Source organism: Marmota flaviventris, chromosome 4, assembly GCF_047511675.1.
Source record: "Marmota flaviventris isolate mMarFla1 chromosome 4, mMarFla1.hap1, whole genome shotgun sequence".
In the NCBI taxonomy this organism is placed as follows: domain Eukaryota; kingdom Metazoa; phylum Chordata; class Mammalia; order Rodentia; family Sciuridae; genus Marmota; species Marmota flaviventris.
The window spans coordinates 53172716-53189283 of record NC_092501.1 but is presented as its reverse complement, the minus strand read 5'-3'; positions in this window follow the sequence as shown (position 1 = coordinate 53189283).

Here is a 16568-nt window from a genome sequence, read left to right as displayed (position 1 = left end):
TGTAAGTTTTATTTAATACATGGCCATGTTCTGTGCCAGGTGGTAGGGATATAGCACTTAGAAAAACATGGTTCTAGCCCTTCCAGAACTTAAAATCTAGGGGAACACAGACTACAACTATAATTGCAATAAATCTGGGTGAGTTCAGTGATAGAGGAAGTACAAGGCATTGCATTATGGAAACAGAGAGCCTCTTGGAAGAAGCGACCCTTAATCTATGACTTGAATTATAAGTAAGGATTAATAAGGTGAAGGGGGCAAGGCAGAAGCCAGAAATGGATTAGTAAGAGGTAAAGCTGGTGAAGTAATCTGGGATCAAATGGCAGCAGGCCTTGGAAGGCATGGCAGACTGTGGTCTGTAAAGGGACATCTAAGATGGATTTTTTAATGGGAAAATGACAGTCTGAATTGCTTTTAAAAGTCAGCATCTCAGAACCTGTTTTGATACTTAGCAAGACCCCGAGGCATAGAGACCAACAAGAAATCTGCTGCAGTGGCCCAAGGCAGAAAAGAACTACCCAAGAGCTGTGTTCTAGATGGAATTGATTGCTGATTGATGGAGGAGGTGACAAGAGAGATGGAAGTTTGAGGATGATTTCCAGGTTTCTGGCTACAACACCTGATGGAATGGTGTGTCATGTACTGAGATGATTGATCTGAGATGAAGCATGACGCTGCTAGTTGCCTGCCCCGAGGTTTTATCGCCCCCTCCTTCCTGATAGAATCCTGATTTCATTCAGGAGTGTTCTCCTCTGTGCACATCTTTGCTTCAGGGTAGCCAACCCCTGTTCCATCCTCAAGGAATGAGTTTTAAATAAGCTAAGAGAATCATGGTTCCCAGTGGTTTGTGTTCTGGCATGTTAAAGATACAGTTCTGTCTGGTGGGATGAAGGGAAAATTGCTAAAAGGGTTTCTGAAAAAGTACTTCCTTATCTTCAAAAGGGAATTCTTGGGCCAGGGTTGTAGCTCACTGGTAGTGCACTTGTACTGCATATGTGAAACACTGGGTTCCATCCTAAGCACCACATAAAAATAAATAAATAAAAGTATTGTGTCCAACTACAACTAAAAAATAAATATTAAAAAAGAAAGGTTGGGGCTGGGGATGTGGCTCAAGCGGTAGCACGCTTGCCTGGCATGCGTGCGGCCCAGGTTCGATCCTCAGCACCACATACAAACAAAGATGTTGTGTCCGCCAAAAACTGAAAAATAAACATTAAAAAAAGGATCCCCAAAACTCCTGTAAGACGGAGAATGTTGCTAAAAAAAAAAAAAGAAAGAAAGAAAGGTATTGTGTCCTTCTACAATTAAAAAAAAAAGAGGGGGGCTGTGGCTCAGTGGTAAAGCACTTGCCTAGCACGTGTGACTGGGTTCGATCTTCAGCACCACATAAATAAATAAAACAAAGGTATTGTGTCCATCTACCACTAAAACAATATATATTTAAAAAAAAAAAAAGAGGGCTGGGGTTGTAGCTGAGTGGTACAGTGCTTGCCTAGCAGGAGCGAGGAACTGGGTTCTATTCTCAGCACTGCATATAAATAAATAAATAAAGGTCCATTGACAACTAAAACATATTGAAACTGTTAAACTGAGGTTTCTGTCACTTGAAACCCAAACACCTTGGCTCAAACAGACTAATAGCCTGAAAAAGGAGTGGAATTATGATACATGCTATCGTGCAGGTGAAGCTTGAAGACCTTATGTTAAATGAAATAAGCCAGGTACATACTGTGGGATGTCCCGACCGGCAGGACATATCAATGAGGGCCGCGAACCTAGGTGGGGAGGAATGAAGGGACAAGAGACACGAGGGATGACAGCAAGACAGGAGTTCTGCTCAAGCTGCAAATGTTTATTGTTTACACAGGGGTATTTATATGCTGGGGATAGGGAAGCTCTCTAATCAGCAATTGCTGGATGTGGGTGGTAAAACTGCCAGCTGCAAGATGTCTGATGATCCTGATAACCGCAGGATGTTCCAGGGAGATAGGTAGCTGCAGGATGTCTCCCAGGCAGGATGTCTCCCAGGGGGCTGTTTTTTGTAAATGTCAGGCTATTCTTTGAAGGAGAATTTCCTTCTAGCCCCTGACAGTGGGATTCCTCTTACATGAGGAACAGTCAAAGTCACAGATGAAGAAAGTAGACTGGTGGTAGTCAGGGCCTGGGGAGTGGGGTGGGGAGGAATTGGGAGTTTTCAATTAATACTATGTGGTTTCAGTTTGGGAAAATGAAAAAGTTGTGGAGATGATCAGTGTTAATGGTTGTATGACAGTGCGATTGTACAAAAGGCCAATGAAGTTGACACCTAAAAATGGTTAAAATGGTATAATCAAATAATACATCTTTCTTTAAAAAAAGAAGTGATCAATGGTTACTTCAAAATTTATATATTGGGGCTGGTATTGTGGCTCAGCGGTAGAGCGCCTGCCTAGCACGGATGGGACCCAGGTTCGATTCTCAGCACCACATAAAAAAATAAATAAATAAAAGGCGTGTGTTGTGTCCATCTGTTGAGGGCCACAATCAAGTCAAGATGGCGCCAGGCACTTTGCCAGGAGGAGTGGTTTGTGAAGTAACGCCAGCGAGTCATTAAGATGATGAGGATTCCTTAATGATTGACTGCTGTATCTAGATGATGTTAATTAAGTTAAGCTGTGTGTAATTAGTTAAGTATATATACCTCTGCTGTCCCGTAATAAAGCGACTTCCGCTGTTTCAACCTTCACAAGTTGCTTGTCACCTCCCGGTTACTTTGCCCAGCCAGACTGCAGCATCCATCTACAAAAAAAGATTCTCTCTTTCCTTTAGTATATTGGGTCGTGTATGTATCAGAGCCACAATGTGCAGATTAAAAACTGCACAAAGTATTTCAGGCAGAGGGACATTAATATAGGGTCAGTAGGCAGCAGAAGAGCAGAGTAGCCAAACAGAGATTAGCAAAGCAGGAGCCACTGTTGTTTCTAGACTGATGGGACAGGAGGAAGAGGCAGGGTGCCCAAAGGAAGGAGCTCAGGGGCCTGTCCATCTGGAGATGGAGTTGCTGCTGGGACAAAAAGGGAGGGAAGACTGTTCTTTCCCTTCATCACATCTCCTGCCAGGGTCTCCCATGAGCTGGGCCCAAGTGGAAGCCAACTATGTTAGCCAGCTTTTACTAGTTTATGCTGCTATAACAAATAATACAAAAGATCTCAGTTACTGCCATGACAGTGGTACATCTGTAAATCCCAGCTATTGGGGAGACTGAAGCAGAGGATCACAGATTCAAGGCCACTCTTGGCAACTTAGCAAGACCCTATCTCAAAATTTTTAAAAGGACTGGGGATATAGCTCAGTGATAAAGCACCGCTGGGTTCAGATCCCAGTACTGCAAAAATAATAAATCAATATCTCAGTTACTTATCAGAATGAATATTTCTTTCTTTTTCAGGTTATATGATGGTGCCATGGGCCAGCTGTGGCTCTGCCCCATATGTTCTCCATGCTCATACCCAGACTGAAGTTGCATCCACCATGTTGGTTTTAGTACAGAGTATGGAAAATGGCAAACCATTTTCTCAGGCTCTCAAGCTTTTGCTCAAAAATAGAGTATGTGTCACTTCTACTCACACTGTATCAACAAGGTCATGTGACTTTGCCTGATGTCATTGGGGCATGTACCTCCTCTGGAGGGTTCTGTGGGGCATAACCATGTATATAGCTGTTTTAGTCAGCCATGACCAAAGGACCTGACAAGAACAATTAGAGGAGAAAAAAGTTTCCTTGGGGGCTCTTGGTTTCAGAGGTCTCAGAAGGCCAACTCCATCCCGCAGAGCTCTAGGTGAGGCAGAACATCATGGTGGAAGAGTGTGGCGGAAGAAAGCCACTGGGAGCATGGCATCCAGGAAGCAGAGAGGGCCTAAGCTCAGCCCACCAAATATATACCCCAAAGGCATGCCCCATTGACCCATCTCTTCCAGCCACACCCTGCCAACCTGCAGTTACCACTTTGTTGATCCCTGTTTTGATCAGCTTGTTCACTGCTGCGGGTAAAAGATCTGACCAGAAAAAACTTTAGGAGGCGAAGTTTATTTAATGGCTCATGGTTTCTGAGGTCTCAGTCCATAGACAGCAGGTTCCATTCCTCAGGGCTCCAGCTGAGGCAGGAACAAGATGTGGCAGAGCTCACATGGCAATCAGAAACAGAGAGAGAGGAGGTCTCCTCTTCCTAGATACAAATACATACCCCAAAGCCAAGCCTCCAATTCCCTCCTCCTCCAGCCACACCCTACAACTTCAAGTTACCCCTCAGTTAATCCCTATCATGGAATTAATCACTGATTGGTTTAAGACTCTTACAACCCAGTCATTTCTCCTCTGAACTTCATGTATTGTCTCACATGTGAGCTTTTGGGGGACACCTCATATCCAAAATGCAATTAATCCCCTGTCAAGGGATTAATTCACTGATTTGGTCAAGGCTATCAGAACCCAGTCATTTCACCTCTAAACCTTCTTGCATTGTCTCACACATGAGCTTTGGGGTGGGGGACACCTCATATCTACACCATAACAGTAACCATGTATAATTCTCTTACAGGGAGAAAAACAAATAACTGGAAACAATATTACCCTCTACCGTTGTCTAATTTCTTAGTCACCAATGTTCATCTCTCTGAAAAATGATCTCTCCCCAAAGAGTGACACTCAAAATTCTCAACCAATTATACTAGCAGGGTCAAAGTTCAGTATTTTTTTTTTTTTTAGTTGTAGTTGGACACAACACCTTTATTTCACTTATTTATTTTTATGTGGTGCTGAGGATCGAACCCAGGGTCTCACACGCGTACGAGGTGAGCGCTCTACCGCTGAGCCACAACCCCAGCCCAAAGTTCAGTATCTTATGATAGTTTCTGCATTGTGTCCAGATATGGCTTCTCTTAAACCAGGGACTTAAGAACTTAAAAGCAAACAAATGTCATCTACCCTTCCATCTATACTTAATATGCAGTGGTTGTCACCAAGAAAGAGTAAACACAAAAATTAATACTGCCATTCATAAACAGAGGGGGAGGCACCCACCATCGCTCATTCTTTGAATTCCAAAATCTTGCTGGGGGTTTTAGAAAACACTCCTTTTTTTCAGCTTCAGCTGCCTGAAAGTAGCTCTCTGGTATCTTGGCTTTATCTTCTGGAAAGATCCATTCTTTTCCATTATCCTTCTTGGCTCTATCTAGAAAATATATATACTCCCTGGGACCTGAGTAGCTTTTCAGCTTTCTTCCTGTCCCCGGAAACCTGGGAACACAAGATTGTTCTCCAACAGTCCAGGTCTCAGGTCCTTGCCCAGGTAGGGGCATTTTGACTTAACACAGCTCTTAAGAACACACCACCACACCAGTGATTCTTTTCTCTCTAGGCCTAATTACTAAGGTAAGTTGCATTTATCAGGCCTCTTTGGGAGGCCCTGAATTTATTTTCTCTGAGCCATTTTATTCAATGGAGAATTTAGTGGGGGTTGCTACTTATGCCCTTTATCTGTCCTAAAGCTAAATTTTGAGACTTTGTCATCTTTGTTACTCAAAGCATTTTCTCAATTTCTATCCTTTCTTGGTTAGAGATAAACAATAATTGGCATCTCTCAACAATGGAACTTCTGGATTCTCTCTTTTCCCTTCCAACCTTGCTTAGAAAACAGCCTTCCGGGTTTCTGTTCTCACGACTAAAAGGCTCAGGGGTCACTCCAGTTGAACTGGGCTAACTGGGCTGCACGAAATAAAGAGACACAAATACCTTTTTATTTGGGGTCGATGTGACAGCTCCTCTGACCTTAAAGGTCCACAGGAAGAGAGAGCCAGAGCACACGCTGACCCCTTTTATTGAGGAGAAGCTATTCAAATGAGGCACGGGGTCAGGTTTCAGGGGGCTGAGTCTATCTTCATGATGTCCACTGTCAGCAGGTTGACTGACACCTGGGTAGGCCACACCCAAGGGCACAGTAAGAGAAGGGGACACACACAAGGCACTTCCATGGAAGATTCTATCCTAAACAGGGCAAGGGGTTATATTACAAAGGAACGGGTGAGCACAGCTTCACCCATGGGGCTGTAGCAAGACACACCCAGGCACGAGACACCGACCCTCGCACCCAAGAAGGGTGGGGAAAGCTCTGCCACATTTCTGCGACTGAGTGCCTCAGCACCCAGCTGGGAGTGTGACCCACTCACGTGCAAGGTTGGTCTCCCACAACAGCCATTTCTTTTCAGAGCTCATTTCTGTCTTGTAGAATCCTGTGAAATGCAGCCAAGAGCAATCAAAGCACACTTGTAACAATCTCTTCCCCAACTTCTTTGCCTAAACTAGGAAGCTACGTGGTACCTTACCTACCTTCCAAGTGACTGAAGGCTACAGTTTCCTTGCTACTCGCCATTAGGCCCTGGAGCAAAAGACATACCATATTTTAGGACTGCATTCTGGTCCTGGTACCAGTTACTCCCTTAGTGCATTTTTCTAGATAATGTTGTAACAGACGACCTTCCTCCCACCAAAATGTTACAACATGCATTTCTTCCTCAGAGCACATGTCAGCTCCAGGTTGACTTGGCTCAGCTTTACATATCTGTTAGTCTGGGGACCTGACTGAAGGGAGCATGTATTTCTTGGTCTCATGGTAGAAGGAGGAGAGAAATGGCTGAACCATAGAATGGTTCCTAATGCTTCTGGTCATGGTTGGTATAAACAACTTCCATTCACTTTAGGAGGTAAGTATACTCATCTGCAGGAGGTCCTCTAAGGTACCCTTGCACTAGGCAAGGAGTTGACGTATACTCCTTTTACAGGGAGGAGAGAAGAATCGTAATAGGAACCCAGTCTTGCACACCTCTGACAGAGGAGCTTGAGAAACTTAGTCTGCAGGGGTTAGCCTGCAGACAGACAGACAGACACACACACACACACACACACACACACACATGCAAGTGATCAGGGAAAGAGAGTAAAGAATGGAAGTGACAACAGGGGCTCAGAACAGCAATAGAGCTGGGTAAGAAGGCAGCTTGACATTACTTTGTACAGCACATTTTTCTATAAAACAAACAAACAAAAAACCAATTAGCCAAAATTGTCAATTGACAAATAAAGGAAAAGACCTTGTAGAGATAATAGGGAGTGTGGGGGAACTAAAGTTCAAGGTGAGGGACTAGAGGTCAGGTTGAGATGCCCAGTGGTGGTTAGATATGAGGCCTAGAAGGTTGACTGGGGCCATTGGTTTGGGCACCTAAAGCCACAGAAGACGAGCTCCCCCAGAGGAAATGTGTAGAGGGAAAAATACGAGGAGGCCTACAGCCGAACCCCAGAGAGTCCCAATATTCCAGGGTTGGAAGGCCATAGAAGAGGTACCAACCAAAGGACCTGAAAAGGAATGGCAGAGGTGGACGATAAACTGGGATGGTGTGCGTTTTGGAAGCCAGGACAAAGGGGTTTGAGAACACAGTGGTCAACCCTGGTTTATATACAGAGCCTGTGGACTGGTCTGCTTGCCTAGGAGTCCAAGAGCGAGCGCACCATCTCTGCCTTGGGTCCTTCATGTGTCTGCCCAGGCAGCCAACCTGGAGGTCCCCCTGAGCTTGTCCTGGTTGACCGCTACAGCAGCACCTCTTCACTCTCCTCCCTTCTTCCTGATAGGACTCTGTTGTTCTTCAGAGAAGCATCCACCTGCCCCCGTCTATCTGTACGCTTCAGGGAATGTGAGGCCTTCCCAAGCCTCAGGGAAGCGTTGGATTAGTCTAATAACAGGTTTGGCTCTAGGAATGTGACATGATTCTGACCAAGGTAAGGGGAGTTGTGATGGAGGCTTCTGGGAAGGGTTCTGTGCTGTCAGAGAGACACTAGAAGAGGCTGTCCTTTATTCCATTGGGCACTGTCATGGAATTTGCCAACCTGGAGGAAGTGTGGTCTGTAGGTAATATTGATACACTTAAAATGAAGACACGAAGTGAAAAAACCTTACCTCTTTTTGTATTTGAGGTGGGGGGACTGGTACTGGGGATTGAACCCAGTGATGCTCTACCACTGGCCACATCCCCAGTCCTTTTTGTACTGAGACAGAGTTTCCCCCTAAGTTGTTGAGTCTGGCCTTGAACTTGTGATCCTCCTGCCTCAGCCTCTCAAGTCACTGGGATTACAGGTGTGGGCTGCCACACCCGGAAAACCCTTGATGCTGTTGAACTACTGCATAAACTGACCCATGGAGCTTCCCTGCCTCTGGTTTTCTTGTTTTCTGATATAATAAATTGGCTTTGTAGCTATTACTGTATTCCAGCCAGTTTGATTCAGAATATTCTATTTCTTGTGCCTAAGAACGGTTCTAATGGATGCAGCTTCTCCACATTCTTTCCCTCCTGCCCCAGACTAGCTTAAACATTCACTCTGATCCAGGATTCCAGGATGGGCTTTGATCATCAAACTCAGCCATTGTTGTCCTGTCCTTGTTAACTGATGGGAACCCCATCCCAGAACATGGGGTTCAGAATGTGGCATTCCCTGGCCACAGGGATTGGCTCAGGAACAGGTACCTGACCCATTTTGAGCCAGTAACCGGCTCCTTCTGTTCTTTGGAAAAGTCATGACAAGAGAGATCATCTGTCTGTCTGTCTGTCTGTTCTCCCTCTCTCTTTTTCTGTCTGCAAGAGGCCTCACTCTGTAGAGGAATGGACACAGCCTGGGTCCTTGATGACACTGTGAGCCCCTGGATGCACTAGTTCTCTGCACTTGTAAGAGCCACATTATCCCTTTTAACTTGGTCACTCTGTGCCAGGTTTCTGTTAGGACAACTGAAAGCATGGGGGGCGGGTGATGTCTGCAGCAGCTCTTGAGCCTGTTGCCTCTTCTCCATCCCTCCTGCCTCAGCCAGTCCCATGATTTCTCACCCTGATTCCTGCAGATACCTCCTTACCTTACTGGGATCCAGCTCCATCTCCCTCCAGCTCGCTCTGGACATACTGCCAGTGTGAGCTTTCATAGGTGAGCGGCTGGGCATGATGGCGCACACCTGTAACCCCAGCTGCTCAGGAGCCTGAGGCAGGAGGATCTCAAGTCCAAGGCTAGCCAGGGAACTTAATGAGACCCTGTCTCAAAATAAATCAAAAGGCCTGGGGTAGAGCGCTAACCTAGCACAGGTGAGGCACTGGGTTCAATCCTCAGCACCTCATAAAAAAATAAATAGAATAAAGTGATTGTGTCCATCTACAACTACAAATATTTTAAATTAAAAAAAGGACCAGGGATGTGGCTCATTGGGTTCAATTCCCACTACCAAAACAAACAAGCAAAAAGATGAAGAGCTGAGAGTTCCTCTCTCTTACAGACCCTCCTTTCCACCAAGTTGCCTGTAATTCAGTCCTTACTACTTATAGCAAACTGCTTCTGGGAGCCCTTTTCTGACACCCCTCAAGCTGTCCCATAACCTCGTGGGACCCCACTCTAGCAAGTATCACAGCACATTATGATTTTTCTCTTTCCTGTCTCTGTTCACTGGATGGTAGGGAGCTTCACATTCCCAGACTCAACAGATTGTAAATTTGTCGAGCAAACACAGTTGCATCTAAATTGTCCCCTATAATTACAAATGGCGAGTCCTCTAAACAGGTAATTCAGTATAGTGTTGCGAACACTGCAATGCAGCCCACGAAGCCTGAGGTTTGGTTTTGATTTCAATACTTAGGAGCTCTGAGACCTCAAGGAAGTGCCTTGGCCTCCATGCTACTCAACTTACCATCTACAAAATGGGGGCGCTGTGGTTGGGTTAGAGGGTCCGTAGCCTGGGGTCCACTTTTTTTTTTTTTTAAAGGGATGGCTATTTTGCCTCAAAACAAAACAACCACCACAAAGAACGTTCATGGTGAAGACACAAAAGGGGAAAACTGCTGATGTTGAACAGCACATAAGAAACAGCAAATTCTTTCACAATGAGTTTATTTTCCACAATTTATATCACAGGTAACAGGATCATTGTGGAGAAGAGGAGAAAGGAGGCGATTATGATATTAAAGGTGGAGTCCAAGGGCCACCAGACCACACTATAGACAAAAACAACGCCCACCCTGGGGGCACTCCAACCAGAAATATGGGCTGCTCCATCTCTGAAATAGCCAGACTTGGAGACAGAGGGTACTGGTGGGGGAGAGTGATCACTCCTCAAACAAAGAGTGATTGAATACTACCTCTGGCTGGGTGACAGATAAACTCATTTCTCCAAATCACTAAGCTTGGGTTTTTCCACCCACATTTATTTGGTTGTTTGCACATGACAACAGCAGCATTTGTAGGTGACCAGATTCAAAGACCCGGGCATTGCAGCCAGCGAGAGAACATAAACAACAGGACTACAGTCAGTTTAGCAGCTTCGGCTCCTTCGGTGACCACAAGTGCAGGGGAGCCTGTGGCTGATGAGGGCTCGGTGTGGTGTTGGATCAAACTAAGTATCTTTTACTCAAACTGCTGGTATCCCTTCCATCTCAAACCCTTGGAAGCCTTTGAATGTGATGGAAATATGGCCTCGTGTCCAAAACAGCAGTCTGGAGCCTGTGGCTGGCTGGTTTTATTTTTAGGATACCTCCATCAAGCCTCTTGCTTTTATGCTGAACCTCAGCTCCCATTGCAGGAAGGAGAGGCTGAGGCAGCTTCAGGGAGTAGCCAAAACCTGAGCTTTATGATCAAAGGAACCAAGACATAAGTCTCATGCTCAGCACCTCCCAGTTACATGATCTATATGTAATTTGACCTAGCTTTTCCCATCTGTAATGTGGGAATAATAAACACCTACTTATTTCATTGCTTCGCTCATCCAATAGACATTTGTTGAGTGCCTCTTAAGCACCAGGCAACATCCTAGATTTTTAAGTCCACAAGATGAGGGAAGTAGACACAGCTGCTGTCCACATGAAGCTTCTGTTCCATCACGAGAAAGAAAACGACACACAAAGCCCTAGTACCATGTCTGGCGCTGAATATTTTTTTTTTTTGTTTGGCTTTGGTTTTGCCTTTTTGTGGTTGCTGGGGACCCAACCCAGGGCCTGGCACATTTGAGGCCAGTGCCTACTACTGAGGCCCAACCCCAGCCCCAATAAATGTTTTGAGTTCACCAGAAACTTAATTATCATCTATTAGTGATAGGTGCCTCAGATTTAGGGAGAATTTTTGTGCACAAGTCTCTGCAATATAATCATGTTTTAAAAGACGGATTTGAAAACCCTTTATAATAAAAGATAAATGGCCAGCAAACACACAAAAGGATGCCCAGCATCACTAGTTACCAGGGAAACTGATGCTACTCAGTGTTGGCAAGAGTGAGGGACAACTGGATCTGCCGATGAGAGTACAGAATGGTGGAGCACTTGGAAAATGCTTTGGCAGTTTATTATCCAGACGGCATACTTGCCATCCACCTAGCAGCCTCGCTCCTGGGTATTTACCTAAGGGAATTGAAAGCATGCATACATAGAAGGACTGGTACATGAATGCTTACAGCAGCATCCTTCATGAGAGTCAAAAACTAAACAGGTAATTCAGTATAGTGTTCGCAACACTATACTGAATTACCTGTTTAGAGGACTCGCCATTTGTAATTATAGGGGACAATTTAGATGCAACTGAATTCTGTGTTTGCTCGACAAATTTACAATCTGTTGAGTCTGGGAATGTGAAGCTCCCTACCATCCAGTGAACAGAGACAGGAAAGAGAAAAATCATAATGTGCTGTGATACTTGCTAGAGTGGGGTCCCACGAGGTTATGGGACAGCTTGAGGGGTGTCAGAAAAGGGCTCCCAGAAGCAGTTTGCTATAAGTAGTAAGGACTGAATTACAGGCAACTTGGTGGAAAGGAGGGTCTGTAAGAGAGAGGAACTCTCAGCTCTTCATCTTTTTGCTTGTTTGTTTTGGTAGTGGGAATTGAACCCACTGAGCCACATCCCTGGTCCTTTTTTTTATTTAAAATATTTGTAGTTGTAGATGGACACAATCACTTTATTCTATTTATTTTTTTATGAGGTGCTGAGGATTGAACCCAGTGCCTCACCTGTGCTAGGTTAGCGCTCTACCCCAGGCCTTTTGATGGTCCTTCATGACCATCAATTGACCAATGGATAAACAAAACATCTTCACACTCATACATAGAATGGGATACTGCTTAGCAATAGAAAGCAATGAACTACATGGTACCACATCAGTGAATTTCAGAAACATCCTGCTTAGTGAAAGAAGCTAGACCCAAGAGGCTATCTATAGACATTGATTCCAGGTACAGGACATTCTGAAGTCAGATGGGTGGTTTTCTGGGATCAAGAGTGAGGGGAGAGGATTGACTATAAATTGACACCAGGAAACTCTTTGGGATGATGGATATATCTGAGCGTAGTGGTGGCTACACACATGTAAATAATTGCTAAAACTCTCTGGACATATATTTAAGATGGGTGAATGCAAATGATGCCTCAATGAAGCTGTTACAGAAATTGAAAATATATAGATATAGGTGCATAGAAAACAACTATGCTTATCTTGTGGGATTTAAATGTTTTCAATTTTCTTTTCTGTACTTATCGAAATTCTGTAAAATTTCCACAATGATTATGCAATGCGTTTGTAAATAAATAAGTAAATAACCCACACCAACAATAATTGGGTTATTCAACAAGGAAACTATTTTGACTCAACATTGTTTGCTTGTAAGGAAGCCCATTTGGGTCACCTCTCATCTGTCTTTCCTTGGTGGCATTTCTGAGGGGTGAGCTGAGGAGACGGATGCAGAAAGGTACAGAGCTTAATAGCAATGCCTTGTCCACGCAGCCCTCGTTTTGGCTTTCACCTTGATTTGGGGATGAATACACAGTAGGTTGGTGATGGGGGGCTCCGGTGCTCCTTTGCCAACTCCACCCTCCATTCCAACCCAAATCAACGCAAGTGTTCTCCAGGCCCCAAGAGAAGATCTACAGCCCAGGGCTGGGCAGACTGTGGTTTGTGGGGCTGGGGCGGGCCCCGCCTGCAGCTCACACTGGTCAGTGGGGTGCCACGTGATCTTGGGGAAGTCAAGGGGCCATTCATCCGTGGAGACCCGCCATGAGAAGGACCACTCTTGTTACACCATGGTACCACAGGACACGGAGTCCCTCCAAAAGCCCCTCTGGGGTGGGGGCACTCAGTGTCAACAGGCCTCTGGCCCTGTTCCCCCCTCACATGCTCAGTTCATCCTTGAGCTGAGCTTTCCTCCGTGAATGGACAGTCACCTCAGGAGACCCGACCAAGCCAAACGTGGAGAGTGGCACGTCAGGGAGCCACATGGCCTGCCCTTGAGTGCCTTGGTTATACAAGTCTCCTGACAGGGCCTAGGTGTCGGGACACAGGAATCCAGTGAGAATTAAAAAGCTGTAATTATAAAAAGAGCTTCGTGAAAACATCCTGTGGGGGTCTGGGCTTGTAGCTCAGTGGTAGAGCGCTTGCCTAGCATGTGTGGGGCACTGGGTTCATTTCTCAGCACCCCATATAAATAAATGAATAAAACCAACATCAACATCTAAAAAAATATTTTTAAAAATCCCATGGGCAGAACATACAAATCTTTAGCCACTCTAATCAAGAAGCAAAGCCCCATGGGAGCACAGAGCTGTTGGGAAGCTTCTCTCTGTCACACATAAATTCAAAGTTGAGAAAGATCTTGGGGGTCTCTGTCCTTAGGGTTCACACAGACACTATTTTTAGGAAGTACTTGCATTCTCTTAAAGCTCCATACATTCACCAAAGCCAAAAGGTGGAAACAGCCAGCGGCCATTGTTGGGTGAATGGACCCACAAAATGTAGAATATAGATTATGAAGCCTTAGGAAGGAAAGAAGGAAGGAAGGAAGGAAGGAAGGAAGGGTAGGAGGTGGCTCAGTGGTAGAGCACTTGCCTCGCATGAGTGAGGCCCTAGGTTCAATCCCCAGCACTGCAAAATAAGAAGAAAAATTTAAAAAGGAGGGAAATTCCAACACATGCTACAACATGGATGAACCTTAGAATAACATGTTGAGTGAAAGAAATCAGTCAAAAAAGGATCAATACTGGAGGACTCCACTGGTATGAGGTACCTGGAATAATCAAATTCAGAGACAGTGGAATGGGGGTTTTTAGGGGCTGGAGGAAGGGGAGTGGGGAGTTGCTTCATGGGTACTGAGGAGGGAGGCTGAATTTTGGACATGGTAGTGGTATAGTTATATGGCAGCGGGGATGTACCTAAGGCTGCTGAACTGTACCCTTAAAAATGGCTAAACTGGCAAGATTTATGTTGTGTATATTTCACCACATTCACAAAGAAACAAACCAGTTCCCCATCACTCACAAGGCCCCAGGGCTTCACCAAAGCGTCAGGTTGTGTCATCCTTCAGATCCAGTCTCTGGATGGGCAGCCTCTGATAGTTTTAAATAAAAAAAACAACAAAATATATGGATTGTGAACGCTGTGTGCAGGAATTTTGTTTTCTTTTGCTGGCAGTCACCACCTCTCAAAACATGGCATCTTTAGGGGAAATAAAGCAAAGGGACCATGGTAGGATGGTTGGTTTTTGTGAGTGCCTTGGTTTCTGTCTCCCTCTTCCTCTCTCTCTCTCTCTCTCTCTCTCTCTCTCTCTCTCTCCCCTTCCATCTCTTCCTCTGTCCCTGTCTCTCTCATACACACATCTGAGAGAGAAATACACATAATGGCTATGTTTTTGCACTGGAGGAGGCCATACTAAAGGAAGCACACCTTGGAGCAGTGTCTGCAAACAGCTCCCAGACAGCCACAGGCACAGCCAATTGGGGTTTGAGATGGCCCTTTGTTTAGTCTATTTTTAGAGCCTGGCGTCAGAATTCTTCACATAAACAGCCACCAACTCCCAGGTGTATGTGTTTCAGGACACAGATATGGCACAAAAAGTGAAGATCATGCAAGGCACCAGCTAAGGCCACTGAGGGGCAAGACCCCCTTCCATCATTCCCAGACTTTTGGAACGGGACAGGGTCATTAGGGATCTCAGCAGCTTGCTCAACACATGGGTCATAGATCTTTTACACAGAACAAGTCAGGCCGGAAATTACAAGAGCAAACACAATAGATTCATTTCCCAGCCCAAGATCTTAGGCACCAGGATTCTACTCCGTGGGCTTTCTGTTTCACTATTAGACAGGAAGTCTTTGGGGGAATTTCCAGCTCTCCTTCCTGCCATGCCCATGACCTTCCCTAAAAGGCAGGAGACTGTATAGGAAGAACAGTCAGAAGACGTGTCCTCACACAAACCCTGCTCCTTGGTCCTTAAGGGCTCACTTTTAAAATGTCAATACCAGTATCACCAACCTTGTTTGTGTGAATGAAATAACACAGTCAGTGTTTGGGGACCTGTTTAGACAAGTACAACTACTTGGCATTTTCTTCTGTCCCTGTTCCCAGTGCTTAGAATGGAATAAACAGGGTTAAGTCATTGTGTGTTATTAAGGAAACAATCAGAGCCTCAGAGCCCTGACCTCGGGAAATGTTTCCTTTTCATTCACTCAGTTTTTAGCAAAAGCAGTAATGGATTGAGGGGGAAAAATGTCCGGTCAACTGCAGATTTTTTGCAGGTGCGCCTGAGGCAACCTAGTTCCTCCCACCTGCTGGAGAGAAGGTGCACTCTTGAAGTGGTGCAGGCGCACTGGTTGAGAGCTGAAGAGAGCAGAGGATCTCCTGGTTCCCACTGTTTGAGGTACATGGGTCATCCATGTAGGGAGGGGTTCAGGAGTCCCCCAGGAGAGCCCAGCTGCAGTCAGCTGGCCAGCGTCTATATCCCAGGATGAGTGAGGAAAGGCCTCCACATGGGTTTCCAAAGGTGGACAGCAGGAACAGTGCTCTCCCTTCCCCTTTGTCCAGTAGTAAATAAACACACCTCCACCTGGCTTCCCAGCCCCTGCACTGGGGTCTGCCGGGCTCTGGGAGATGGGGGTGGGAGATGGACTCTTCCTCCCTTCTGTAGGCTCAGGTCTCAAATGCCCTGTAACAAGCAGGCTCCCCAGGGCGACATCCTGAAAGACAATGGCCCTGGACACTTCATGGAACAAGACAAAACAACACATTGGAGCTGGCAGGTGAGGCACACCATGGTCTCCCAGCAAAAGGCCCAAAGAAGCAGCCTGAGCAACAGAACATACAGACTGAATGACAGGGTTCTGAGCATCAAAGCTCTGCTGGCTTGCTTCCTGTCTCTTCCCAGCTGCCTAGTTGGTTAGGATTTACAGTTTCCCTGTGCTTCCCTTATGGAGACGGCAAAACCATTCAGGCACTGGAGCCTGGCAGGTCCAAGTGAGATTTCCAGTTGAGCGACCTTGGGCTAGACACCTCTACTCTCTGGGCCTCTGTTTCTTCATCTGTTGAAGAGAAGGTGCTTAAGAAAGCCCACTTCCAAAGCGTTGTGGGAATTCAATGAGATGATGGTTGTCAAATCTACCCCATAGGAAGCGTTTGGGGAGAGTAGGTTTCTCCCTCCTCCGTGCCATCTGAGGGGAGAGGACATCGCGAGCAGCGAGCAGCAGGCATTTTGGCATCTTCT